The sequence below is a fragment of the Stenella coeruleoalba genome, assembly GCF_951394435.1.
Source record: "Stenella coeruleoalba genome assembly, chromosome: 4".
Classification (NCBI taxonomy): Eukaryota; Metazoa; Chordata; class Mammalia; order Artiodactyla; family Delphinidae; genus Stenella; species Stenella coeruleoalba.
The window spans coordinates 125,711,217-125,738,143 of NC_137149.1; the positions used below are offsets into that span (position 1 = coordinate 125,711,217).

At 41.5% G+C, this 26,927-nt stretch overlaps 1 protein-coding gene across 3 annotated transcripts in view; it reads right to left on the bottom strand.

Annotated features, from left to right (window-relative positions):
• SMAD1 (SMAD family member 1) overlaps nt 1-26,927 on the bottom strand; it is a 262,695-nt gene that overhangs the window by 183,517 nt on the left and 52,251 nt on the right. For 2 of the 3 annotated variants that reach the window (XM_079920869.1, XM_079920868.1), the window contains one exon: nt 23,463-23,560. The gene's annotated coding sequence lies outside the window, so the exon portion shown is untranslated. Of the gene's footprint in view, nt 1-23,462; nt 23,561-24,395; nt 24,507-26,927 lie in introns of those variants that run through there. The other variant, XM_079920871.1, reaches the window with a different exon arrangement.

The window sequence follows — 26,927 nt, forward strand, 5'->3', positions numbered from 1 at the left end:
TCAATCACATTTTAATAGGAAGTAGGGAGCTATGGTAGAATCCCACCATAATATGACCAGTGGAGTCCAAAAAGACTTACTATAGGCTGTGGAGTTACATTAGTGCAAGCTTAATAAAAATTACCTAGCCTGCCAGCCAGGAGTTATCCTAGAGAATTCTTAGTGTCATCTAAATCCATCCAGACCCCTGCTGCATTTTGGAGCCATTTGGTGGGAGTTCTTCCTGCCCCCATCCCCTCACTCGTCAAATATCAATGGGGGTGATTCTGGGTCTCATGTAGGCTGGGACTACCAGGACAGTGAGAGTGACTCCAGGAATCAGTGCTCTGTTGAAAGGTGTTCTGTCAACCCAACCATCTTCCATTTGAGAGACTGAACCAATGGAATACTGTAGACCTACACTCTATTTTCCTGCTGCCCAGGCAGGATTGCTTGCCATTTCCCCATCAAACTTCATGCCCCCCACCACACATAGTCTCAGCCTACTTCCCAGAACATAAGAATAGGAACCTACTTGCATTTGGAAATTGGCCCTGGACAGAAGATAGGAGCTACTTGGATTACATGCAGATTCGCATTATCCTGTGCATCATGGGGTTTTACTCTACTATAGCCCTCTGTGCTTGTCTCCCAGACCCCTATCCTAAGCTCCCACCTAAGAGCAGAGGCAAATCAATGTTTTAAAAATCATTGTAGATTTGCTTTTATTCTACATTCTATGGTAGTATATATGATCCCTCAATAAACCAGTAATAGCGTATTTGTCCCATGATTAATAACTCACATCATATAATGGCTGGTACAAACATTGAGCTTTAAAGAGCAATGGTTGGCCCCCTGCTCTTCAGAAGCTCCTGAAATCACACAGTATTAAGTAGATGGTTTCTTAGAAGCCAAAGATAATTATCAGAAAAATCTTTCATAAAGGAAAGTTTTGAGCTGTGGCTGGCAGTAAGGGGGTTTGTCTGGAGAGAGATTACACTACATTATCACAGTAATAATTAGGCACAAAAATGTCATTTCTGTGCCAGTGGTGAAACGAAAATGTGTGGATACATATGTGGATACATACATATGTGGATACATGCATATGTGGATACATACATATGTGGATACATGTGTGGATACATCAGGATACGATACAAGGGGTTGAAAATACCATTGAGACTGTGGGTGTTTTGTTGGCAAACTAAGGACACTGACCAAGCACATATGGTATTCCAGTAAGCCACAGACTGCAAGAAATCAAAGCACAAGTGCAGAGATGCTTGTTTTCTCTTCAGTGAGGGGGCGAAAAACAAGGGGACTTTCCAAGCTGGTAAACCAAACATTCGTTAGTTGGGAACACCTGCTACATATCAGTACAGGTGCGGTCACAGATTTTTCTCCAGGGACAGGGGTGTGGGAAGAAAAATATGTGTTCCATAGTGAGGAGGAGGTAAATGGAATTGATGCTTATCAGGACAGCCTATTTTTTTGCCTCTCCCGTTGCGGAGCATAGGCTCCGGACGTGCAGGCTCAGCGGCCATAGCTCATGGGCCCAGCCACTCTGCGGCATGTGGGATCCTCGCGGACCGGGGCACGAACCCGCGTCCCCTGGATCCGCAAGCAGCTTCTCAACCACTGCGCCACCAGGCAAGCCCAGGACAGCCTATTTAATTAAAGAGACATTACTGTCCTTCCTGAGAGTGAGGTTTTCAACCTAAAGCGAGTTTGGAAATAAGAGATGACTGCAAATAGCTTATGACTTTGTGGATTTTTTGAAAGCAATTTTAAATGAAGTTAGTTTTACAAGAGTATCTAACAGCTTTCTACTTTTCCATTACTCTGAACTACATCTTGAGAACTTCACTTTTCTGTTGCTGACAGAGTTCTCTGTGTAACTTCTACGGATCAGCTTAAGGTTGTGGTGGGAACTTTGGGGTGCCTCCTCCTTAGTGGTTTCACCTAATATCATTCAGAAAAGGGCATATGCGGTTGTCTACAGTGCACTTGGACCATCATTAGCTTTACGGCTCCTACCTTTGGATTCCCAAAGCAAGTCAGAGGAAGACAGTGACATAGGGATGGTTTGGCTCATTTCTTGGGGGTGGATGGATACTGCCCCAGCCAAAAAAAAAGAAGTCTCACACTTTCATAAACAATTAAACATATTACCTACAGATATATGAGCAATTATTAAAATATACAATTTTAACCATCCCTTCAAAGTAATAGTTCACAAAGTCTATTAATAAATGACCTCCTGGGACTTCCCTGTTGGCACAGTGGTTAAGAATCCGCCTGCCAATGCAGGGGACATGGGTTCGAGCCCCGGTCCGGGAAGATCCCACATACCACAGAGCAACTAAGCCCGTGCACCACAACTACTGAGCCTGTGTTCTAGAGCCCACGAGCCACAACTACTGAGCCCGCATGCCACAACTACTGAAGCCCGTGCGCCTAGAGCCCGTGCTCCACAACAAAAGAAGCCACCTCAATGAGAAGCCTGTGCACCGCAACGAAGAGTAGCCCCCACTCGCCACAACTAGAGGAAGCCCGCACAGAGCAACGAAGACCCAACACAGCCAAAAGTAAATTAAAAAACAAAAAATGATCTCCTGAGGTCTCCCCATGGGAATCGTGACAAAATTTTATCAAGTTCCCATCAGGGGTCTGAAGCCAACCAGGGGTTTTCTCCAGAGTGCCCTAAGAGAACTGGAAAATAAAAACAAATCCTGTGAGTTGCAATAATCTGAACACCCTAACTGCTCATGAATAAGTAACCCAGTTGACATACCCATATTCCAACTTACAAGCTCTTCAAACTCTCCTATTCAGCAAACTTCGAGTGGTTCCTCTAGGCCAGGTGCTGTGCTTGATGAACAAGCACAAATGGTCTGTCATATACTTTAAGATATTCTTAGGTTAAGCTGCAGCATCTTAATAATATACCAGCTCAGGGATGTCCAGCCCACATTCCAGAGGGGGCCACGACAGTCCATTCTGTTTTCTGTATCTTGAGATCAACAATCTACACCCTACTTATCAGCCTACTAAGTGTCAGAAACAAATCTCTGGTTTTAAGTGCTGATTGACATGATGAATATTCAGTGTTGGATATCAGAGATCCTTGGTGAAATTTAAAGTATTCTCGACACATGAATTGGTTACTAATATTGGTATTGGTTACTAGTACTAACCAACTAGTATTGGTTACTAATACTTCCTCGACTCTTGCATAAATAGGGTGTAAGAAGCAAATGAAGGCTTAGCCTTTACCCCTAGAGGTGGAGCTCAAGCTTTGCTCCCTAAAGAGTCCTGTGTCTAGCTGTTGGTCGTGAGCGCTTCTGTAAAAGATTCCCGACTCTGGAGCTGTGTCAGCCTCTAAGCAGGCAAGGTAGTTTTCAGAGCTCCTAAGATGACAGCAATCTGGGAATCTTTTAAACTTACAGAACAGCTTAAATAGTTTTGAATTTCCTTGCTAATCAGTGTGTGGCTAATAAATGTCTGTAGATGTGGTGGGATTTGGTTTGAGACTTGCTTTCATTATGACTTAGTAGCAAGGTTGAGGAGTAACTACACTTCATCTACCTCAACTTCTTCAGTGGCTACTGTTACCTTCCAGAAAGAAACTAAGAATTGTGTTTGACCAATAGACTTAGGTCAGTGGTAATATATAGGCCCTACTATCAAGGAATTTCCAGAGAAGTTTTTATAGGCCTAACTGCTGCTCACCAGAGGCTACCAGGGTTCCAAGAGACTGACCAATCGATGGTCATGGTCCCAAATGAAAGATATACATATATATCTCCACTAAGCCATGTTCCTTGATGAACACACACACACACACACGTATATATACATATATACATACATATATTTGTTCACTTAACTTACTTTAGTCAATAACCTAATGAAGATCTATTACCCAGCTTTTCTTTTGTGGGTCAGGAACATACATCTTAGAAAAATCCATGTATTGCCAAACTCCCTAAGAGACAACTAGGTTGTCTTCTTTAAAAGGTCCTGGAGTGGGCAGCCTTATACTTTATTTTGGGTCCAATGTTCAAAGTATCAGAGAGGATTTCTTGATGTCTCCCCTAAATTTTGCTATTGACAAGTAACTAATTCCAAATGGCAAAGGTAAAGGTAGAAGGTCTTATATCTCAGTGTTTAACTCTCCGTTTCTCTCTTCGGAGAAGTTTTAGATCTTCAGCTGTGTTTTTTGTTTGTTTTTCCCCATCTTTAGAGTTGGGTCATTGTAGTCCCATGATAGGGCCTTCTCTTGGTGGTTGCCCTTTGGAATAAATTGTTTGTTAGCATAACTGTTAATAAAGGAAATGCAACCCAAAATGTAAGGCTTTTTAGAGGAGGGATAAATTAGGAGTTTGAGATTAGCAAATACACACTACTATATATAAAATAGATGAACAACAAGGAGCGACTGTCTCGCACAGGGAACTATATTCAATATCTTGTAATATCCTATCATGGAAAAGAATCTGAAAAAGAATATATATATATATAAAATATATTCTAAATATATATATATATCTGAATCACTCTGCTATATACCAGAAATTAACAACATTGCAAATCAACTATAGTTCAATTTAAACAGTAAATTTCAGGGGAAAAAAAATAAGAAACGTCCAAAGGCACTTTTAGAGCACGTAAAATATTTGAAAATAAGGGCTACATAAGTTATAGGTTAAATAAATTATGTTTAAGAAGAAAAAAAAAGTAAGCCTTTTTATCACACCAAAATGCAACCTTAATTATACAAGTGTGAGTAACCGTCCATTGACAGACTCGCCCTGCGGCTGCCATTGGTGAGGCATCTTGGTCCTGCCACAGCCTGTAATTTACAAAACTGTGAACTTCACTTCCTCCATTTTCTCCTCCTTTACCCATCCCATCAACCACCACAGTTTTTAAATATAGAGCTGTCTTTTGGTCATAGTTCATGGCTAGTTATAGCAAGACTCTCTTGATACTCAGCCAGACTTTGATGATTTGTTTAAAGGTGCCAGTTAAGAATACCCTAAGTTAAGAATAAATTTCTCCACAAGCTCAGAGTAAAGTTCTCCTGTTCCTTTTCCCATAAGTACTGAAATAAAGTTAGAAGTCCCTTTATGTCCCATCGTACAAAACTATATTTTGTTTCAAATAGTTCTTGTTCCTAATGTTTGAAATCAAGAGCCAATGTTCATTTAGCATGCGTTTTTCTGAACACTTATTCTAGGGTGTGTATTGCACTGAAGTGAACAAAAAAAGATTGAGATGTGTGTGTGTATAACCTCAAAGGAGCTCACAAGCCTAGTGGAAGAGGAAGACTGGTATACAAATAATTACCACCCAGTGACACATGCAATGAATGATTTATGGAGGAATACAACAGAGCTTCCCAAACTCCAGGACACCTAGGTTTCCCCCAGAAGGCAGCACAGTATGATAATCAAAATCACTGGCTTTGGAGCCAGACCATTTGCCTTCGTCCACCCCCATCATCTATTAGCTGTGTAGTCTTAGGCAAAGCACATAATCTCTCTGAGCCTCAGTCTCTGTAATAGTCATCTGTAAAATGCAGTTAATATTAGTTCCTCTTTCACAGTGAATAGCAAGCACTTAGCACAGTGTCTGGCACATAGTAAGCTCTCAATGACTGTTAGCTGTTTTTTTGGTTTTTTTATCCTTGCCTCTCTTTTATTTTATTTACTTTATTTTTAAAAAAATTTTATTGGAGTCTAGTTGATTTACAATGTTGTGTTAGTTTCAGGTGTACAGCAAAGTGAATCAGTTATACATATACATATATCCACTCTTTTTTAGATTCCTTTCCCATGCAGCCCATTACAGAGTATTGAGTAGAGTTCCCTGTTCTAAGGACAGCAGGTCCTTATTAGTTATTAGCTGTTGTTTATTACTTGTTTTTCAAGGTCCAATTCAACTGTGAAGACCTTTATATTCCAACCACACCTTAACTCTCCAACTTTATTTTTTGTTGATTAAAAAAATTAAATTAAAAAATTAAATTAAAATGAATATGCAAATAGAACACACAGCAGTATTGTACTATTTCTTAATTTTAAACAATTATTTCTTAATCACAAACACCTCAGCCTTCTAAGTGGCATGGATTCCAAGAACAGTCCAGTAGCATGAAGCATAAGAATACAAATTTGAATTGATGAAGCTGAGAGAGGTAATTGCTCTACATATGCAAAAAAAGCAGGATGCTGAGTTAAATATTAGAGATTGGGAATTTCTTTTCTCTCCAAGACTGCTAAAATGATAATAAGTGGATTTTAAAGTTGAAGAAATTCAAAAGCAAACACAAATGAAATGGATTGCACTGGGAGATACTGCAGATGAGGGAGTTAAACAAATTTTTGGAAGACATAAATTAAATCAAAGAATGGTGACTGATTTAGCCACAGTTTAAAGGGACTACAAAAGGGCATCTTATTAAAAACAAGCCAAAGCTCTGAGAGGCTCAAAAGGACTTGCAAGTATTTGGTATCACAGAGGGCAAGGAAGAACAGTAACATATAGGGCTATGGGTTGAAAGTTTGAAAATGGAGCAGTGGAAATGCTATGCAGACACATCACTAGCTCTTGGCACTCCCTCCTGCTAAATGAAGAACGAGGCCAAGGACCCAATGTGGGGGTTACTCTAGTTGCCAAGTATGTCAGTCCCAATTATGCACTTGGAGACCAAAGAAATGACCACTTGGTGGGTCTATGGACCCTCACTATAAGCCAGACTTTGGTCAGAACTTCATCTATAACCTGAATTCCTCCCATGTGCCCTTTCTCTAACAGGGAGAGCCTATGATGATGTTTTGTGTCTCTGTTGACTTGGACTCTATGTCCAACAAGACCTCACAATGTCTGGTTATTCCCTTTTCCCCTTATACTGTTACTCAAGTAAATGGTTGTAGGTCTCCGGGGAAAGACTGGGGTAAGCTTTACAGTGCATACTCACCATGGTGATGTGTGTGTGTGTGTGTGTGTGTGTGTGTGTGTGTGTGTGTGTGTGTGTGTGTGTGTGTGTGTGTGTGTAAAGAGCTAGGTAGTAACTCCAGAAAAAAACAATAGATTATGAAAGAAAATATATAATCATATTACATTACTTGGCTCTCTAGAAAACAATACTGACAGTCATAACTTGTAAAACAAAAAGTTATTATTTTAGCCAAAGAAAATGATGTAATTATAATGATAGGGTGAGGGTGAAGGAGGAGAAGTAGGGCCACAGTAGGGCCTGTGAGCTGGCACCTCAGCCACCCTTTAAGCAGACCATTCTAACACTCAGTCAATACTCTTGTGTGCCAGCTCATAAAAGGGGAAGACACTGCTCTACATTTATAAGGTTCAGAGTAGGCTGAGGAGTCAAAATCTATCAAGGCATCCATCTAGACATCCTCATCTCCTGTGTCAGGGACTCAGATTTCCCCAGACAGAGTCATGACTACCTTGGTTGAGCTTTCAACCATCTCTGAAGTTTAGCCAGTCTGAAAACCAAATCCTGGGCATGATCTTCAGTTTATTTCTGTGAGCCAATTGCATGAGATGAGGACCTCCTTGAAAGCTGCCAAAGAGACACTCCGGCTTTTACACTTAGTTTTCAATTTGAAAATTGCTCTCAGATTTTCAATATCGATGTATAGAGTTTCAATGCAATTTAAAAACAACCAGCAATTCCACTATCATTGTATTTCTCATTTTCCACATACATTTCAAATGCCTGAATCATAGACTACTGCATTTCCCTCCCCAGGCACATCCTAGCTCTACCTTGGAAAGTCTTATCAATTAGCCTGCCACATTGTTCCTCATTACAGCAAAGGAGTGAGTGACCTGGCTCCTACATCCCACCCCACTATCTGCTTTCTTGGACCACCTCTGGCACCAAGGGTCATGGGTTGGATTCTTCAGAAAAGAGATGTGAGCTTGACTGGGGAGTACAAAAGTTTATGAGATGGAACCATTGTGAAAGATAAGGGATGAAAACAGAATTAAGTAGGATGAACATCAAACCACAATGCAGATATGACAAATCTGCCAGCCCAATGGGAGGTCTGAGCTCCAAAGCAAAGATTACCTGTGAGAGGAGTCCTGAGAATGGCTGGACCCTTTTACCACCTCCTAATATGGTCATAAGCTAAGGGCTGTCCAAGGAGAGAGCTCAGCCACTCTGTCCTGCTCAGTCAGTGGCTAGAAGCTGCCCCAAGAAAAGGGTGACCTTGACTTAAATGCTGAGCTAGATCTTGAAGGAGCTAACTGCAGTGAGTCCTTTCTTGAAGGATCTGAGCTATATATCTCTGTATTTGCCACTATACGGTTCTTATCCTGAGCTTATATTCTGCTTTGGGAAACAGCCATATAGTATACGATTTCTATTCAGTGTGGTATGCACAATGCACAGGGCCAACTCCTCATAGCTAAGTGGAGGAGTGAATGGGTGGGATAAAGTAGGTGTGAAGACTCTAATCAAGACTAATTATCAGGATCTTGGTCATCTTCTTATCCCCCTTAGTTAGCATGTCAACTTGCAAGATTGAAATAAGTGTATATTTCAGAGGGTCATGCACTGTGTATATAAGTGCATTCACAGAGGGTCAATTTGTCTTTTAATCCCTAAATGAAAAGAACTAAAATGATGTTTGGCATCTTCCAACCACAAATGGTGAAGTATTTAGCCAAAGTGGAAACTAGTTTGATTTTTCGTGGAGTTATAAAAGAAAGCCAAGAAAATGTCTTAGTGTAGAATGCTTTATGCTTACTCAATTTTAAGGGTGTAATAGGTTTTAAAACAATCATCAAAAGGTTCTTATCAGGAGACTATGCTTAGCATGGTCCTTATAACAGAAAGAAACGTTATTGTGGAATATATTTTGAGTTCGGGATAGTCAATAAATCGTTGTAACCTCTAGATAGACCATCATGTAGAAAAACTCTTGATCTATTCCTTCAAAATGCAACTGCTAGAGTCATTATAAACTTACTTGACCTTTTTTCCTGGATTGGAATTCTTAAATTACAGAATAAGAACATACTTTAATTAAAGAAAAAAATAATAATAATACAGAAATATTACCAAGTCCAAGCTCATATAGCTGGCTGCACAACAGGCCAATAAATCAAGAGATGAGTTGTTGGGGCAAGGAATAGTGACTTTATTTGGAAAGTCGGCAGACTGAGAAGATGGTGGACTAGTGTCCCAAAGAACCATCTTACAGGAGTTAGAATTCAGGCTTCTTTTATACTGAAAGGGGAGGAGGTGTGGTTGGTGGTTGCAAACTTCTGGTGCCAGAATCCTTTGGCCTTACGGCTGTCCATGTAGGTCTGGTCACCATGTTCCTATAAACCTCCAACAAGTTTAATATTATACTCTGTTCTGCAACTTTTAATCTCTATATGAATGGAAAAGTATTATACCTTTAAAGATCAGAGACTGGAGAGTGGGCTATCCTGTATATATCAGGCTGAAGGCAATGTTCTTTTAGTGATTTACTTGTAGCAAAAGCAATAGAATACAAAGGTTAAAGTAAAAGAAACAGATCCAATATGGAGTCAGATTTGTTCTATTACAGAGATCTTCATTTCAATCTGGGCATCTTGCTTCACCTTACATGTGTAGAAGAATCACTGGCTTAAGTATTAAAATCTACTTACTGAATAGATCACAATTCCCGACAATAACTTATTTTATCATTGAATAATTACAATATAGCACACTAAGATGGAGATCAGTGACCTTCATTATTTGATCAATCTTAATTAGCTACTATCAAGATCCCTTTGAATTGAACTATTAAATCACCTTGAAGGATTTCGCCTAGAATATGTTATGAAGAAATCATTCTTATCTTGGTTCCCCACATTTGTTTCCCCTTCTGATGTACTGAACAAAATATACATATATATTCTATAAAAACATCTGTGGTTGTAAATACATGTTACTTAAAGATAATTCTATCAAGTCATAATTGGTGGTAATGGATTTCAGGATCTGAAAAGAGCTCAACTGTTTGATACTTGCATGAGATCTCCAAGAAAAACTACTCACAAGTGAACAATTTAGGCCTTTCTAAAATAACAGTATTCTAAGTCAGCCAGAAGCCAAGGTACTATGGCTAGTTTCTTCTAAGAAACCTCTGAGCCATGGGATTCAGAGAAAATGTCTCTACGTGTCTTTAGCTAATGCAATGGAAACCGTCTGTTATTTTCTTAATCATATATTCAATGCTAGGGATTCCTTGGCCTTGAAGAGTCTACTTGACTTTAATAGTGTGGCCTTTGTCAAACAGTGTGGAAGAAAACTCCTGAGATTCTACAGGGCCACATGTCCATCTGGGTTTGATTTAGTTAATCTCTCAAGTACTTGTGTTCAATTTTTCAGACACATGGTTTTGCTTCTCTACTTTTCAAGTAAGTTCTGTTTACTTAGGCAGATGTTACAAATTAGCTCTTAAAATATTGCAAATGAAATATATATAAAATAGATAACTAATAAGAAACTGCTGTATAAAAAAAATATAGCAGGGCTTCCCTGGTGGCTCAGTGGTTGAGAGTCCGCCTGCCGATGCAGGGGATACGGGTTCGTGCCCCGTTCCGGGAGGATCCCACATGCCACGGAGCAGCTGGGCCCGTGAGCCATGGCTGCTGGGCCTGCACGTCCAGAGCCTGTGCTCCGTGACGGGAGAGGCCACAACAGTGAGAGGTCCACGTACCGCCAAAAAAAAAAAAAAAAAAATATATATATATATATATATAGCAAATGAAATAAAGAAATCCTTTATAGTAGATTTGAAAGTAATGTGAATTTCATTACTGATTCACAAAGACAGACTAATCCCAGAATTCTATGCAAGTGTTCAAGAAAAAATTTCTTTAAAGACTTAAAGACATTTTCCCCCTCCACTTTCTCGTTTCTTCGTCTGTGACATTGCTGCTGCACCTTAGCGACATCCCACATATCTGGACACTTCTGAGCTCAGATTCATTCTTGGCCATAGAAAATGAGAGTAACCTTAGCTTTTTCCCAGTTCCTTCAGTGGCTCCATTAAACCAAAACTCTTGTGAGAGAAGTACTACTAAAGCATCCACTTAAACTTCTGGTCCTAAGAATTTCATTAATTGGGCATGTGGGTCCCCATGAATTCACCATGAGGCAACATTAATTTATAGCACTTAAACCTATCCAGTTAAGACATTTTAAAGTGATGCTTTGAGAATATACATTATGAATAGAAAATATTTTTAAATTATCATGCAGAGAATACCTAGGTTTCTCCTTCCTTGTTTAATCAATTCCTTCAAAAAGGTATGAACTATGAAAAAAATTTTAAACCAAATAAATTGTTTTTCAGCTCATCCATTCACGTGTTTTTTTTAAACATCTTTTTGGAGTATAGTTGCTTTACAATGGTGTGTTAGTTTCTGCTGTGAAACAAAGTGAATTAGCTATACATATCCATTCACATTTTCCACCATCTACTTTGCTGATGACTCCACAGCTATGCGTCCAACACTCATTTCTCCAAAATAGTCCAGCCCCATATTTTCAACCATCTGCACTATGACTCCACCTGGGTATGATAGGAACTCATAATTATTACTCCAAAAGAAATCACATTATCAGGTAATCTATCCTGGGCCTTCAAGTGTCAAGGAAGGCAGGATGCTTGCCCTCAGTACTCAAAATGTGATCCGATCATGAGCAGTGCTGACATATTATCAGGGACCGTCTTAGAAATGCAGAATTTCAGGCCCCACCCCAGGCCCACTCAATCATGGTCTACATTTTAATAAGAACCTTAAGGTAATTTTTGACACATTGACATTTGAGAAGCACTGAACTAGACTACATGGGTTTTAGACTGACAATATTGAGTTTGTTTTCCACTTCTGTAATTTATTGACTGTGAGATCATGAGTGAATTACTTAGTCTCTCTGAACCTCAAATTCTGTGTAAAATAAGGATAATGATACTTCAAGTGGTTCTTACAAATGTATCCAAGAAAGTGTTTTGTGTGTGTGTGGCAGAGAAAATTATATAAGCTAGATATATAAACTATTAGGTTGAATGGTCAGATATTGACCATTTCCTGTGGTCCAACTTCACCTGGCACAGTAAGCTCTAAATGAAAAATAGGTTATAGCTATCTCTATTAGTTTCCTAGGGCTGCCATAATAAATGACTGCAAACTTAGTGGCTTAAAACAATAGAAATTTATTCTCTCATAGCTCTGGAGGCCAGAAGTCTGAAATCAAGGTGTTGTCAGGGGTGGCTCTTTCCAGAGGTTCTGAGGGAGACTCTGTGTTCGCTTCCGATGGTTGCCTGCAATCCTTTTCTTTTTAAATTTTTATTGGAACATAGTTGATTTACAATGTTGTGTTAGTTTCAGGAGTACAGCAAAGTGAATTAGTTATACATATACATATATCCACTCTTTTTTAGATTCTTTCCCATATAGGCCATTGCAAGAGCATTGGGTCAAATTCCCTGTGCTACAGTAGGTCCTTATCAGTTATCTATTTTATATATAGTAGTGTGTAATATGTCAATCCCAATCTCCAATTTATCCTTCCCCCTCCTTACCCCCTAGTAACCATAAGTTTGTTTTCTATGTCTGTAATTCTATTTCTGTTTTGTAGATAAGTTCATTTGTACCCTTTTTTTTAGATTCCACATGTAAGCGATATCATATGATATGTCTTTCTCTGACTTACTTCACTTAGTATGACCATCTCTAGGTCCACCTATGTTGCTACAAATGGCATTATTTCATTCTTTTTCATGGCCGAGTAGTATTCCATTGTACATATGTACCACATTGCAGTCCTTGCAATTCCTTGGCTTGTAGATGCCCCAGCCTCTGCCTTTATCTTCACAGGGTGTTCTCCCTGTGTCTCTGTGTGTGTCTTTCCTTCTTTGTATAAGGACACCTGTCTTTTGATCTAGGGCACACCTCATCTCAAGATCCTTTTTCTAAATCAGGTCACATTCTGAGATTTTGGGTGAACATAAATGTTGGGGGGACACTATTCAACCCCATTACAGAGCCCTTCCTTCTTCCCTTTCAGTGATACTGGTAACACTAATGTTAAAAACTCAGAGTTATTTTTGTCTCTTCACTCTCCCATATTTCTTATACAGTAATCCCCCCTTATCCATGCGGATACCTTCCAAGACCCCCAGTAGATGCCTGAAACCACAGATAGTACTGAACTCTACATAGACTGTTTTTTCCTGTATACATACCTACAATAAAGTTTAATTTACAAATTAGGCACAGTAGGAGATTAACAACAATAATAATAACATAGAACTATGATTATAAAAATATACTGTAATAAAAGGTATGTGAATATGGCCTCTCTCTCTTCTCTCAAAAGATTGTACAAATTTAATACCTTTTCCATCTTAACTACGCACTCATCATGCACCGTAGCAGCAACTTTTGCAGTTTGAGGCGCGATAGCAAAACTAGCGTGAATTTCTTTTTCCGTCACGTTTTTACAGATAGAAGATTCCTTCCTACTGTGAATCTTAGCAACCTCAGCATACGATTTTGTTTTCCGTACAAAGTCGAAACTTTCACCTTTTCACTTACAGGCTTTTCACTTTAAGGCTTCTCTCTGGCATATCCAAATTACCAGCATCACTATTCTCATGCTTTGAAGGCCATTACTAAGTAAATAAGGGTCACTTGAACACAGGCACTGTGATGCTGTGACAGTTGATCTGATAACTGAGACAGCTACTAAGTGACCAGTGGGTGGGATACGCTCGACAAAGGGATGATTCCCGTCCCGGTGGGACAGAGCAGAAGGGAAGGTGCAAGATTTCATCACGATACTCAGAATGCCCACAATTTTAAATGTATGAGTTGTTTATTTCAGGAATTTTCCACTTAATATTTTGGACTGAGGTTGACTGCAGGTAACTGAAACCATGGAAACTGCAGAGAAGGGGAGACTACTGTATTCAGTTGTGCCCAAATCTAGTGGTTTCCTTCTTCAAAACATTTCTCAGATTTTAGTAACTTGGGGCAAGGCTTGTGCTAAGCAACAACAGAGCAAGCAGATCATTAACAGAATCAAAGTTGAGAAAGGCTCCCCCATTGGGTGAAAACAGCCCCAAGGGCACAGGGCTTGATAAACGGATAGAATCTCTGTTGGCACTAAAAGCACCTTTTCCCCTGGTATGGGGCAGCCCTGCTTTCAGTACCCATCTACCTTCTCAGTAGGGTACTCATGTACAGTGAATAAACTCTACAATGTATGTAGTATCCTTGATCTATAAAATGAGATATACTGGATACTACCATTTATATACAAATAGAGAGAAAAAATTGTAGGAAATGCATCAAGTAATAGCCGTTGTCCTCACAGCAGATTCTAGCTCTGCCTGCTGCCCATTTCCTAGAATAGGCATATATTAACTTAAAAGAGAAAAAAACTAAGCTAAACCTTTTTTTCAGTATCTTAGAAAAAAGCAAAAACTGAGTGAATAAATAAACTATCAAATGGATTATCTAACAAATGGAGCTGAGTCCAGACTTGGAGAGCGAATTTACGGTTACCAGGGGGAATGGTGGCAGGTAGGGGTAGATTGGGAGATTGGGATTGACATGTACACACTGTTATATTTAAAATAGATAACCAACAAGGACCTACTGTATAGCACAGGGAACTCTGCTCAATACTCTGTGATAACCTAAATGGGAAAAGAACTTGAAAAAGAATAGATACATGTATATGTATAACTGAATCACTTTGCTGTACACCTAAAACTAACACAACATTGTTAATCAACTATACTCCAATATAAGATAAAAATTAAAGAAATTTATTTCTGACCTCTCAGAGATGTGCTGACAGTTCAACTACTCAATCTGCATATACGAGCTTATAGTCCGTAAGGCAAACAATAAATTGATGATTATTCAAATTTTTTAAAAATGGAGCTGAGTCAATTGGCTGACTGAAAACATAATAGTTAAGGTAAAACTCTATGTGCCTCTTAAAAAATTAGAAGAAAATATAGATAAAATGTTTAATTGATATCTGGATTTTCTCAGTATCAAAGCAATGGAGTGTTTCAGTTATCTATTGCCATTTAACAAACCACCTCAAAATTTAGTGCCTTAAAACAAACAGTCTTCCCAGAGTCTCTGAGTTGACTGGGATCAGCTGGGTAGTTCTAACACTCCAAGTGGTGTTGACTAAGCCTGCTGAAATCTGGAGGCTCGACAGTGCCAGGACTTCCAAGCTGTCTCTTTCCTGGGGCTTGCAGTTGGTGAGGGCTGCCGGCTGGGAGGTCAGCTAAGGCTGTCAGCTGGAGTGCCTCAGTTCTCCCTGATGGGGTTTTTCATGTGGCTCGGCACCTCACAACACGGCAGCTGGGTTCCAAGGAACCAATAAAGGTGAGCATTGCAGATCTCTTTAATTCTTTATTTTTATTGAGGTATAGTTGCTGTACAATATTATGTAAGTTTCAGGAGTACAACCTAGTGATTCACAGTTTTTAAAGGTTATACTCCATGTATAGTTATTATAAAATACTGGCTGTATTCCCTGTGTTGTACAATATATCCTTGTAGCTTATTTATTTTATATGAGAATTGCTGATCTATTAAGGCCCAATGTTGAAAGTTACAAGATATCATTCCCTATATTCTATATGCTGCATATCAAAGTAAATCACAAGGCCAGCCCAGATCCTAGGGGAGAGGAAAGAGAAATAGACACCAACTCTCAGTGGGAGGAATGGCATCTTTAATCCATCACTAGCCGAAATAAGGAAGGAAAAGATCAATGACTAAAATGATAGCAAAAAACTCTGAATGTCAGATGTCTTGTAAAACAATAAAATAAAGGACAAAATGAGAAAAAAAATCTGCAATAAATAGGATTAATAGAAGCTTACTTTAAAGCCCTCAAGTATAGAGACTTATGTTCCTTGATTCATAGCACATTATTTTTCCCCCTTTATTAATGACTTCTTTTATTTTACTTATTTTTTTACTCTTCTTTTTAACTCCCACATCTGTTTCTCTCCATAGCATAGGCCACCAGCAGAGCTACTGTACTGCATAATTCCAGGAATTGTGCTGTATGCAAGCAGCCTTGGTACCCCTTCTAATACATAATATCTGTATCTTCAAATACGTGTGCAACCTCTTAAATATGTAGTATTGTTTTGTTACGGCTTTTAGCATTTATTTATTTATTTATTTACTAGATTACCACTTGATTATGAACGGATACAACTCAGGAACAGCCAGATGGAAGAGATGCATGGGGCAAGGTATGGGGGAAGGGCGCCATGAGCTCCATGCCCTCTCCAGGCGCCCCATCCGCATAGCACCTTCCTGAGTTCACCCACCTAGAAGCTCCTGTTACGATTTTAAATGTACATACATGGTGGAGTACTTTAAATCTCATGCTTCTTCCTATGTTTTTCTCTCAACAATGTTCTTGGGATGTATCCATGTTGCTTACTCACATGTACTTGTCTGCTCTTCACAGCTGTGTATTCCATACTCTGCACTCACAACATTTGATTTAATATTCCCCTAGCAATGGACACCCACTTTGGCTGCAATCTCCTGCTACCACAGTGATACTGGGATGTAAATCTATCACTTATTGCCTTTCACTCATTGCCTTTCACTCTAGCCAACACTTCTGAAGGTTGGGTTCTGCAAACTGCATTTCCCAGATCCCCTTGCCAGCTGCCTCTGGTTATGTTCTTCCAATAGAAGGTATTGGCAGGAGATCACACAAAGCATGAGGAGGGGTGAAGGGCCTCTCTTCCTGCTTACAGCTTCTACTGGCATTCTTCCATCAGCAGCCGGCCTTTAGGGCTTCAGCCCAGAGCTGTTATCGGAGATGTTAGCAGCAGCATCACCTCCTGGGAGCAGAAGATGAGGATGCTGTGCAGCAGCTGGTACCCCTTCAGTGGTCCATGCACCAGCCTATAGCACCTTCTTCTCAGAGGTCTCGGCACCAACCCTGAAGAGCCCTTCCTCAAAGCCCCTATGTTGTGCCACACGACTTTTTTCCTTTTTTTCCCCCAGTTCTAGAAATGGCAGCTGCTACCCACAGCTACTAATCTCTGAGTCACCCCAGTGTTTTCTGACCTCTTTTATCCTTCCAGCACCTGTTTAATCAACTCCCTGTATTAAATACCCCAATTTGAAATGCTAGCTTAATTTTTATTTTCTTGTTTGGATTCTGACTGATTCATCTTCTACCGCCCTGTGCAATCTTTTTAGGGAGAGGAGTGGGATCATTGGTTTATAGGAAATATGCACACCTACTTCTTCAAAATACCTCTAAAGTCTTTACCAGTGTGGCTACCATACTTATACTCCCTCATCAGTGAATGAGAGGTCCCAGCCTGTCACATTCTCATCAATATTTAATATTATCCACTGTCTTAATCTGGGGTCATAAAGTGTTATTTCATCTTGGGTTTTTTGTTTGTTTGTTTTTTTGCGGTACGCGGGCCTCTCACTGTCGTGGCCTCTCCTGTTGCGGAGCACAGGCTCCGGACGCGCAGGCTCAGCGGCCATGGCTCACAGGCCCAGCCGCTCCGCGGCATGTGGGATCTTCCCGGACCGGGGCACGAACCCGCGTCCCCTGCATCGGCAGGCAGACTCTCAACCACTGCGCCACCAGGGAAGCCCTCATCTTGGTTTTAATTTGCTTTTTTCCTGATTCTTAAAGAGTTTGAGTTTTTCTTCATAAATTTATTACTTGTTCAGGCTTCATGTTCTTTCTAGTATATCTCCTTTGCTTATTTTTTTTAATGTTTTTACTGCTGACATAGAAGTTTGCTGGAGAATATAAATATTAAACCCTTGTCAATTTTAGACTTCACAAATATATTCTCCCATTCTGTTATCTGTTAGCTTTGTCATATGTAGTTCTCTGAACAGAAATCTTTAATATTATACAGTCAAATCCAGTGCTCTTTCACTGCATAAATTTTGCTTTTAAATCAGGTTCCTTTGGATCTAATTTTTATGTCCCCTATTAGAGCTCAACACTTCTTTTCCTGTAAAGATCTTGTACACTCATTGCCAAGCCCTTTCCTGGTTTCTTTCTTGCTATTCTGGATGTTTTACCTTACATTATATTTTCTAGTTAGTGCTGTTGATAGAGAGAAACATACTTGATATTTGTCAGTTCGATCGTTGCTCTATTTACTATTGCTGGAAAATACGTTACTCAAAACTTAGTGGAGGGCTTCCCTAGGCAGCCACCAAGGCCCACCCAGTGTAAGAGCAGAGGACTAGATCCCACCATTTCATGGGAAGACTATCAAAACATCTTCAGGCATATTTCAAAACCACCAAAGTCTGCCCTCTGGCCTTGGTATTATTATTTACAGTTACTTACATCTCTCCCACATACAAAATACACCCACACTCTCTCAAGGACTTGCCAAACTCTCATGCCATTATGAATCAGGCTCAGACTCCATCTACATCAGATGCAGGTGCACTTAAGTTTCTCAGATGTAGTTCCCTGAATGCAGCTCCTCGAGCGCTGTTTTTATTGACCTAAAGTGTATTAGCAGAGGACCTTAAAGATGGCGGAGGAGTAAGACATGGAGATCGCCCTCCTCCCCACAAATACATCAGAAATACATCTACATGTGGAACAACTCCTACAGAACACCTACTGAACGCTGGCAGAAGACCTCAGACTTCCCAAAAGGCAAGAAACTCCCCACGTACCTGGGTAGGGCAAAAGAAAAAAGAAAAAACAGAGACAAAAGGATAGGGACGGGACCTGCACCAGTGGGAGGGAGCCGTGAAGGAGGAAAGGTTTCCACACACTAGGAAGCCCCTTCGCGGGCGGAGACTGCGGGTGGCGGAGTGGGGAGCTTCGCAGCCACGGAGGACAGCGCAGCAACAGGGGTGCAGAGGGCAAAGCGGAGAGATTCCTGCACAGAGTGTCGGTGCTGACCGACACTTACCAGCCCGAGAGGCTTGTCTGGTCACCCGCCGGGGTGGGCGGGGCTGGGAGCTGAGGCTCGTGCTTTGGAGGTCGGATCACAGGGAGAGGACTGGGGTTGGCTGCGTGGACACAGCCTGAAGGGGGCTAGTGCACCACGGCTAGCTGGGAAGGAGTCCGGGAAAAAGTCTGGAACTGCCTAAGAGGCAAGAGAACATTGTTTTGGGGTGCCCGAGAAGAGGGGATGGCAAGATCCTTTTTGACCCACCTCCTAGAGAAATGGAAATAAAAACAAAAATAAATAAATGGGACCTAATGAAACTTAAAAGTTTTTGCACAGCAAAGGAAACCATAAATAAGACAAAAAGACAACCCTCAGAATGGAAGAAAATATTTGCAAATGAAGCAACTGACAAAGGATTAATATCCAAAATATACAAGCATCTCATGCAGCTCAATATCAAAAAAACAAACAACCCAATCCAAAAATGGGCAGAAGACCTAAATAGACATTTCTCCAAAGAAGATATACACATTGCCAACAAACACATGAAAGGATGCTCAACATCACTAATCATTAGAGAAATGCAAATCAAAACTACAATGAGGTACCACCTCACACCAGTCAGAATGGCCATCATCAAAAAATCTACAAAAAAAAAATGCTGGAGAGGGTTTAGAGAAAAGGGAACCCACTTGCACTGTTGTTGGAAATGTAAATTGATACAGCCACTATGGAGAACAGTATGGAGGTTCCTCAAAAAACTAAAAATAGAACTACCATACAGCCCAGCAATCCCACTACTGGGCATATACCCTGAGAAAACCATAATTTGAAAAGAGTCATGTACCACAGTGTTCATTGCAGCTCTATTTACAATAGCCAGGACATGGAAGCCACCTAAGTGTCCATTGACAGATGAATGGATAAAGAATATGTGGACCTAGAGGCTGTCATACAGAGTGAAGTAAGTCAGAAAAAGAAAAACAAATACTGTATGCTAACACATATATATGGAATCTAAAAAAAAAAAAAAAAAAAAAAGGTTCTGAAGAACCTAAGGGCAGGACAGGAATAAAGACGCAGACATAGAGAATGGACTTGAGGACACGGGGAGGGGGAAGGGTAAGGTGGGACGAAGTGAGAGAGTAGCATGGACATATATACACTACCAAACGTAAAACAGATAGCTAGTGGGAAGCAGCCACATAGCACAGGGAGATCAGCTCGGTGCTTTGTGACCACCTAGAGGGGTGGATAGGGAGGGTGGGAGGGAGATGCAAGAGGGAGGAGATATGGGGATATATGTATATGTATAGATGATTCACTTTGTTATAAAGCAGAAACTAACTTACCATCGTAAAACAAATATACTCCAATAAAGATGCTAAAAAAAAAAAAGATGTGGCACATATATACAATGGAATATTATTCAGCCATAAAAATAAATGAAACTGAGTTACCTGTAGTGAGGTGGATGGACCTAGAGTCTGTCATACAGAGTGAAGTAAGTCAGAAAGAGAAAAACAAATACCGTATGCTAACACATATATATGGAATCTAAAAAACTATATATATATATATATATGGTTCTGAAGAACCTAGGGGCACGACAGGAATAAAGACGCAGACGTAGAGAATGGACTTGAGGACACAGGGAGGGGGAAGGGTAAGCTGGGACGAAGTGAGAGAGTGGCACTGACACATATACACTACTAAATGTAAAATAGATAGCTAGTGGGAAGCAGCTGCATAGCACAGGGAGATCAGCTCAGTGCTTTGTGACCACCTAGAGGGGTGGGATAGGGAGGGTGGGAGGGAGACGCAAGAGGGAGGAGATATGGGGATATATGGATACGTGTAGCTGATTCACTTTTTTATACAGCAGAAACTAACACAACGTTGTAAAGCAGTTATACTCCAATAAAGATGTTAAAGAAAAGAAAAAAAGAGTGTATTAGCAACAATTCAGAGACTTGGGGCACTTCCTCGGGACATGGGATTCGATACCCTTGAGAGGACGCTAGGGGTAAACTCACTGCTAATGTGGCCTCTACTGGCCTGAAGGAAGCGGTTGCCTGCCCTGAGCAAAGCTGAAATCTCTGAACTTCTATGAGAAACAACAGAGGGAGGAATAAAAAGGCAGAGAGAGGTGGATATGCTGGAATGGATATATTATGTGAAGGCAAGAGAACTGCCAGAGAACACACCATTCAACAAAGCAACAGGAATGTTCTGGTGAGAGAGAGCTACCAGCATCACTAGAAGGCCAAGGCTGGTGATACAGAAGGTGGTCACAGAGCAGGTTTCCTTCATAGCAATAGAGGCCATGTGATGGTACTTGGTCACTACAAGCCAGGTGCCTTTGACTCTCAGACAGTTGTAGAGATGGCTAATTGTCCTCTAGGGGCAAAATAGACAGACAGTCAACAAAAGCGCTGCTTAATATCTACAGTAAGAAGAAAGCAAGGATGGAGAAGCAAGAAAATGGGGACAGCCATCCAAATAAAAATCCATGATCCTTTGCTCAGTTCCCTACCTGTGCCAGTTTTCAGATCTGCAACCCGTTGACTGAAGAAGTGTCTAGGTCCCCGGGAAGAATTACCCTGCAACACCATGGCAGGCATGTCCTATATAGATTCCCTGAGTCCATCCTCAAAGTAACTTTTGGCCATGTACTTGAGGGGCTGTACACTTTGGAAATGGAAATATCCAGATTTTGTAAGGTCTGTGAGACACAGAATCCAAGATGACATTGACTCCCAGAGACCTGAAGCATCATCACGCTTTAGTGTGGGGGGCAAATGGGGGGAGTCAATAACTGAAGACCTGGCCAAAGTCTGACTTAATTCTCCTGTCCCCGAATGAATTATTGTGATTGACACACCTGGCAGTTGGAATCCCAGGCTCTACTGGGTCTCTGGCCTGTGGGCTAAAACTATCATAGTGGGGAAGGCCAAGTGGAAATCTCTGAAATGCCACACCAACCTCCCTACAGCCAGGAGAGCAAATCAATACCAATGTTGCATTCTGGGGTGGGGTTGGGGGCACTGGGGATTAACATTACCATTAAAGATCTAAAGGATTCCAGGATGGTGATTCCTACCATATCTCAGTTTAATTTGCCGGTCTCACCCCTGCAGAAACTGGATGGATTCTGGAAACTGACTATAAACTACTTCATGCTACACTAAGTAACAGCCCCAACTGCAGCTACTGTGCCAGCTGTGGTGTCTCTTTACTTAAGTAGCTTAATATGGCCTCAGGAACATGTTATGCAGTCATTTGCTTGGAAGACTCATTTTGATATATCCCATTCAGGAAAGAGAATCAGAAACACATTACATTAACATGGAAAGGACAACAATATCTAGTTGTGCCCCAAGACTATGTGAACTCTCCCATTCTCAGTCATAATATAATCTGGAGTGATCTGGACCGTTTGGACATCTTTGCAGAGCATCATAGCTATCCATATGTCAATGACATCATGTGGATAGAGCATAATGAACAAGAGGTGACTGGCACACTGGAGACTTTGCTATGACCCTTATGCTCCGGAGGATGGAAGTAAACCCCATGAAGACTGAGAGGCCTGTAAGCTGAGTATAGTCTTTAGGGGATCCAGTGGTCAGGGATATTCTATGATACCCCTCCAAACGAAATTGCTGTATCTAATATCTCCTACTGCAAAGAAGGAGTCATGACACTTACTGGCTTCTTGTGGTTCCAGGGTACCATATTCCACACCTAGGTGTGCTTCAGCCTGTTAACTAGGTGACACAGAAAGCTGCCATATCTGAGGGGAGTCAAGAGCAAGACGGGGCTCTGCAGCAGCTCTAGAAGGCAGTGCTCTGCCACTTGGGCCATAAGATCGGGCAGGCATCATGATAGTGGAGATATCACTGATGAAAAGGAGATAGAGGGTAGAGTTTATGACAGGCCCAAGAGGGAGAATCTCAGTGCAGAGTTCTGAAGCATCTGCAATAGAGAATTATATACACACTTTTTGAAAAGTGGGTCTTAGAGTGCTACTGAGCCCTGGCAGAGAACTGGAATGTTTGAGCAGGGGACACCAAAGTGATTATGTATCCCAAACTGTACTGCCAAACTGAACCTGCCAAATTGGAAAGTCATGAGAGTCCAGCAGCGATTCATCATAAAATGGAAACATACATCCCAGCTTGAGCGTCAGCAGGATGAGAGGGCCCAGCAAGCTGCATGAGCAGGGAGCCCAGACCACCGTGTCACCCATCACAGTTTCACCAGCATCCTGCCCCCAGCTCATACCTCTGGTTGTACCAGGGGAGAGAGAGGGAGTCCTATATGATCAAATGAAAGAGGAGGAAAATGTCCAAACTTAGTTTACAGATGGATTGGTTCAGCATGTGCAAGTCAAAAATGGTATGGCAGCTGTCTTACATTCCCACTCCAGAGTGGTCCTGAGAGACAGTTACAAAGGGAAAGTCTTTTCCATGGGATTATGTGGCATACTTGGTCATATTCACTTTGTGTGGAAGGAAGAATAGCCTGAGATGGACTACAGATGGACTCCTGTGAGTGGAAGACGGCTTGTCTGGTCTGTTGGAGACCTAGAAGGAAAAAGATTGAAAGCTTGGAGTTCAATCATCAAATCAAGGAATTCGGGGATAGAGGAATGGGATAAGTACATGTAAATAACCAAGTAGATAAAACGAGTTGGCCCGTTTTTGCTAGCTATCTTTTATCAGTATCTACTACGATGCTGGCAAAATGCACACGCCTAGTGACCACAGCTGCTGGCTGAAACAGGGATTATGCATGGGCCCAATAGCACAGACTCCCACTAACCAAGGCCAATCTAGCTAATACTGTCAAACCACGTCCAATGTCCAACCTGCCAACAGCAGAGACCAATGCTAACCCCTTGTTATAGCAGTGTTCATTAAGGAGACCCACTGGCCACTTGGTAGCAAGCTGACTTCATTGGGATTCTCCCATCTTGGAAATCCCAGCAGTTATAGACAGGAATAGACACTTATTCCTGGTGGGGCTGGCTTTCTTTCCCACAGGGAAGCACCACCATGTGGGAATTTATGGAATGCCTGATCTACAGGTATGGGATTCCATGTAACATAACATCCAACCAGGGAACATGTTTTATCATGATAGAGGAGCGAAAAAGTGGGCCCAGGACCATAGGATTGACTAGTTAAAACATATACTATTTTACCCACATCACCCAGAAACTGCCAGCCTGAGTAATAAACAGCCTGGTGAAGCGGCAGCTGAAGCACCAGTTCAGAGGCAATGCCTTGTAAGGATATAACCCATCCTCCAAGAAGCAGTACACTCATTGAATCAGAGACCCCTCTATGGCTGTGTTCCCATCAGGAAGAATACATGGGTCTGGAACCAAGGGATAGAAGTAGAATTAGCCCCACTTACTATTACTCCCAGTGATCTACTTGGGTGTTCTATAGATTCCTGTCTCCACAACTCTGGGCTCTGCAGGATGAGATGCCCTTGCTCCCAAAGGGGGCAGGCTGTCACCAGGGGACACAGCGAGGGTCTCATTGAAGTTCAGGCTTACAGCTACCCCCTGAGCACTTCGAGATTCTTCAGCAAGCAAGGCGTCACCATCTTGTCAGGAGTAATTGACCCTGAACAGCATGAGGAGGAAGGCTTCCTGATACCCAGGAGAAACAAGGAGGAACATATGAGCTCAGGTGACCCAGTGGGAACACCTTCTGGCACTCTTTGCCCACCGGAATGGGAATAAGTAACAAGCCTGGGCAGAGACGCTTGTTTCACAGAGAGTCAGACTCTTCGGAAAGAACTAAAACCAACATAGGTGGTAGCTGAGGGCGAAGAGGATTTAGAATGGAGAGAGGAGGAGGGGCATGATGGGTGCCAGGTGTGGCCTTGAGTCAACTGCAGAGATGCGGGCTCTACTTTGTCACACTAACCTCCCTCTATCCAAGTTTCCTGTCAGGAAGCGAGGCCCATCAGAGCCATGAGGAGCTGTTTCCATGTATCATGGAAAACTAGTTCTGTGTGGCACAAGGGGTAGACCATGGTGGACCTGGAGATGTGATGCTCAGCTCCCCTTCAAGAAAGGACTTGCTGACCAGGGGGAGGAAGTTGGTTACCTGACAGATTCCAACTGTTGGCTTCCTTGGGATTTCCCTTAGCATTCAAGTGGCATTCATGCTCTCCTCTGAGAAGACGCCAGTTAATGACTGAGCCAGGCAGTGGTACAAGAGGTCAGACTGTCCATGAAGTGGCCCTCAGCCAACACCGGAGGTCTAGCCCTTTGTACGCACTCCTCCAACAGCGATCTGCTCTGGAACTTCCTGTTGGCCTAGCCGATACCGTCAGGTCTTCAACGTGTCTGACGACCCTCTCCTTCCAGGGGTGACTCTCTTGCAAAAAGTTCCTGCACTCTTCACTCCATCTCAGTCTCTGCTCTCCAGAGAACCCCACCGGCAACCCATGTTTTATTCATTTTTGTAACCAGTTTACCTTGTATAGCTCTCGGAACAGAACAGGTGCTCAATAAAACTTGGCAAACAGGGCTGAACTGTCCACTGCAGCCTGTAATAAACCATGTGCTTCGTCATGGTCAAGTAATATGGCAGATGCAAACAGAATTTCTTGTCCTCTTTTCTGAATTTTGTCTTCTAATTCATCAAACTTGTAGGGACTTGAAAGCAGCAAGGATGATGAGGTTTTTGTTGGCTTCTTGTTCATTAAAATGAGATAATCTACTTCCTCCAAGTCTTTTGCTGCTTTCTGAGGCAGAAAATTTTCCATGCTGGGAGAGGGAGACAAATTTGTATTTCTATCACAAAGAATTTTCACTCAAGATTTCTCTCGAACGACTAAAGATGTGTTCATCAGAGCCAAATTGGAGATGCTACCCGGAAGGACAAGGCAGTTGAAACAGCCATTCAGCCAAAAAAAAAAAACACATAAAAGCCCGCAGTGCAACTCTGAAACACCCACGTAGCTGCTGCAGAGCAATCAGTCAACGCACAGAGGCAGGAACTAACTCATGTGGTGGCTAAAAGACTGTTGGAAGAGCTTGGCCAAAGCACGTAGATTTTATGAGATGGCCTCTAAGATGAGAAACAAAAAAGTGATTTAGATCAGCTGCCATCACTGTGAATCAAATTTCCTGTGTCACTTTGTAGGTAGCTTTGCAGCTATATATATTGCATCGCATCAGAGCACTGACATAAATAGCACCATCTAAAATCCATAGAAGAGGAGTAATTCCAATAGCATCTCTAGACAGATAACAATTGTCTTGCTCCACGTCAGAGGTATTTACAAGGAAAGAACTTGGGCCAATTGTTTTGTCTCAGGAGTAGGAAGAAATGTCTCCATAAATTTTCTTCGAGCATACCGGTGACGAAGTGAGTCTAAAGCTGACCGCTGTACTAAAAGCCTGACACACTCTACACAGAAGTTTCCTTGGGGTCTGGACATAGTTTATCTTGTAAAGCAGAATCCAAGTTTGAGGAAGCTTAGAGAACTATGGCAAATTCCCACAAAACCCTTTCTATTCCTACTAAAAGTCCCACAGTCATTTGGGAGTATGAATTTTGTGACTTGTGGCAACATTTGAGTCACATACGATGCAAAGCCCCATGAAGGCTGCTGGTAACTACACCTGCCTCTTAGCCCAGCCAGCCCACCAACCTTCAACTTGCTCTTGGGCATCCCTTATTATAAGTTGTGCTGAAGGCTGTAGTGGTTTTGTGATTGAAAATAAATGCAGCTGAAATCAGGGCTATAAACTTCTTTTTGCTTGAGGCATGAAGTACACATAAGCCCTTCATTATACCATTTTAAGAGACATGGAATAATTTGGTATTCTTCTACCGCTCAATTTATATTCAAGTTAAACGACAGCAATTTTCCTTGTGTGGAATTTCCTCACCCTTTGTTTTGTCAGAGCATCAGAGATTCATT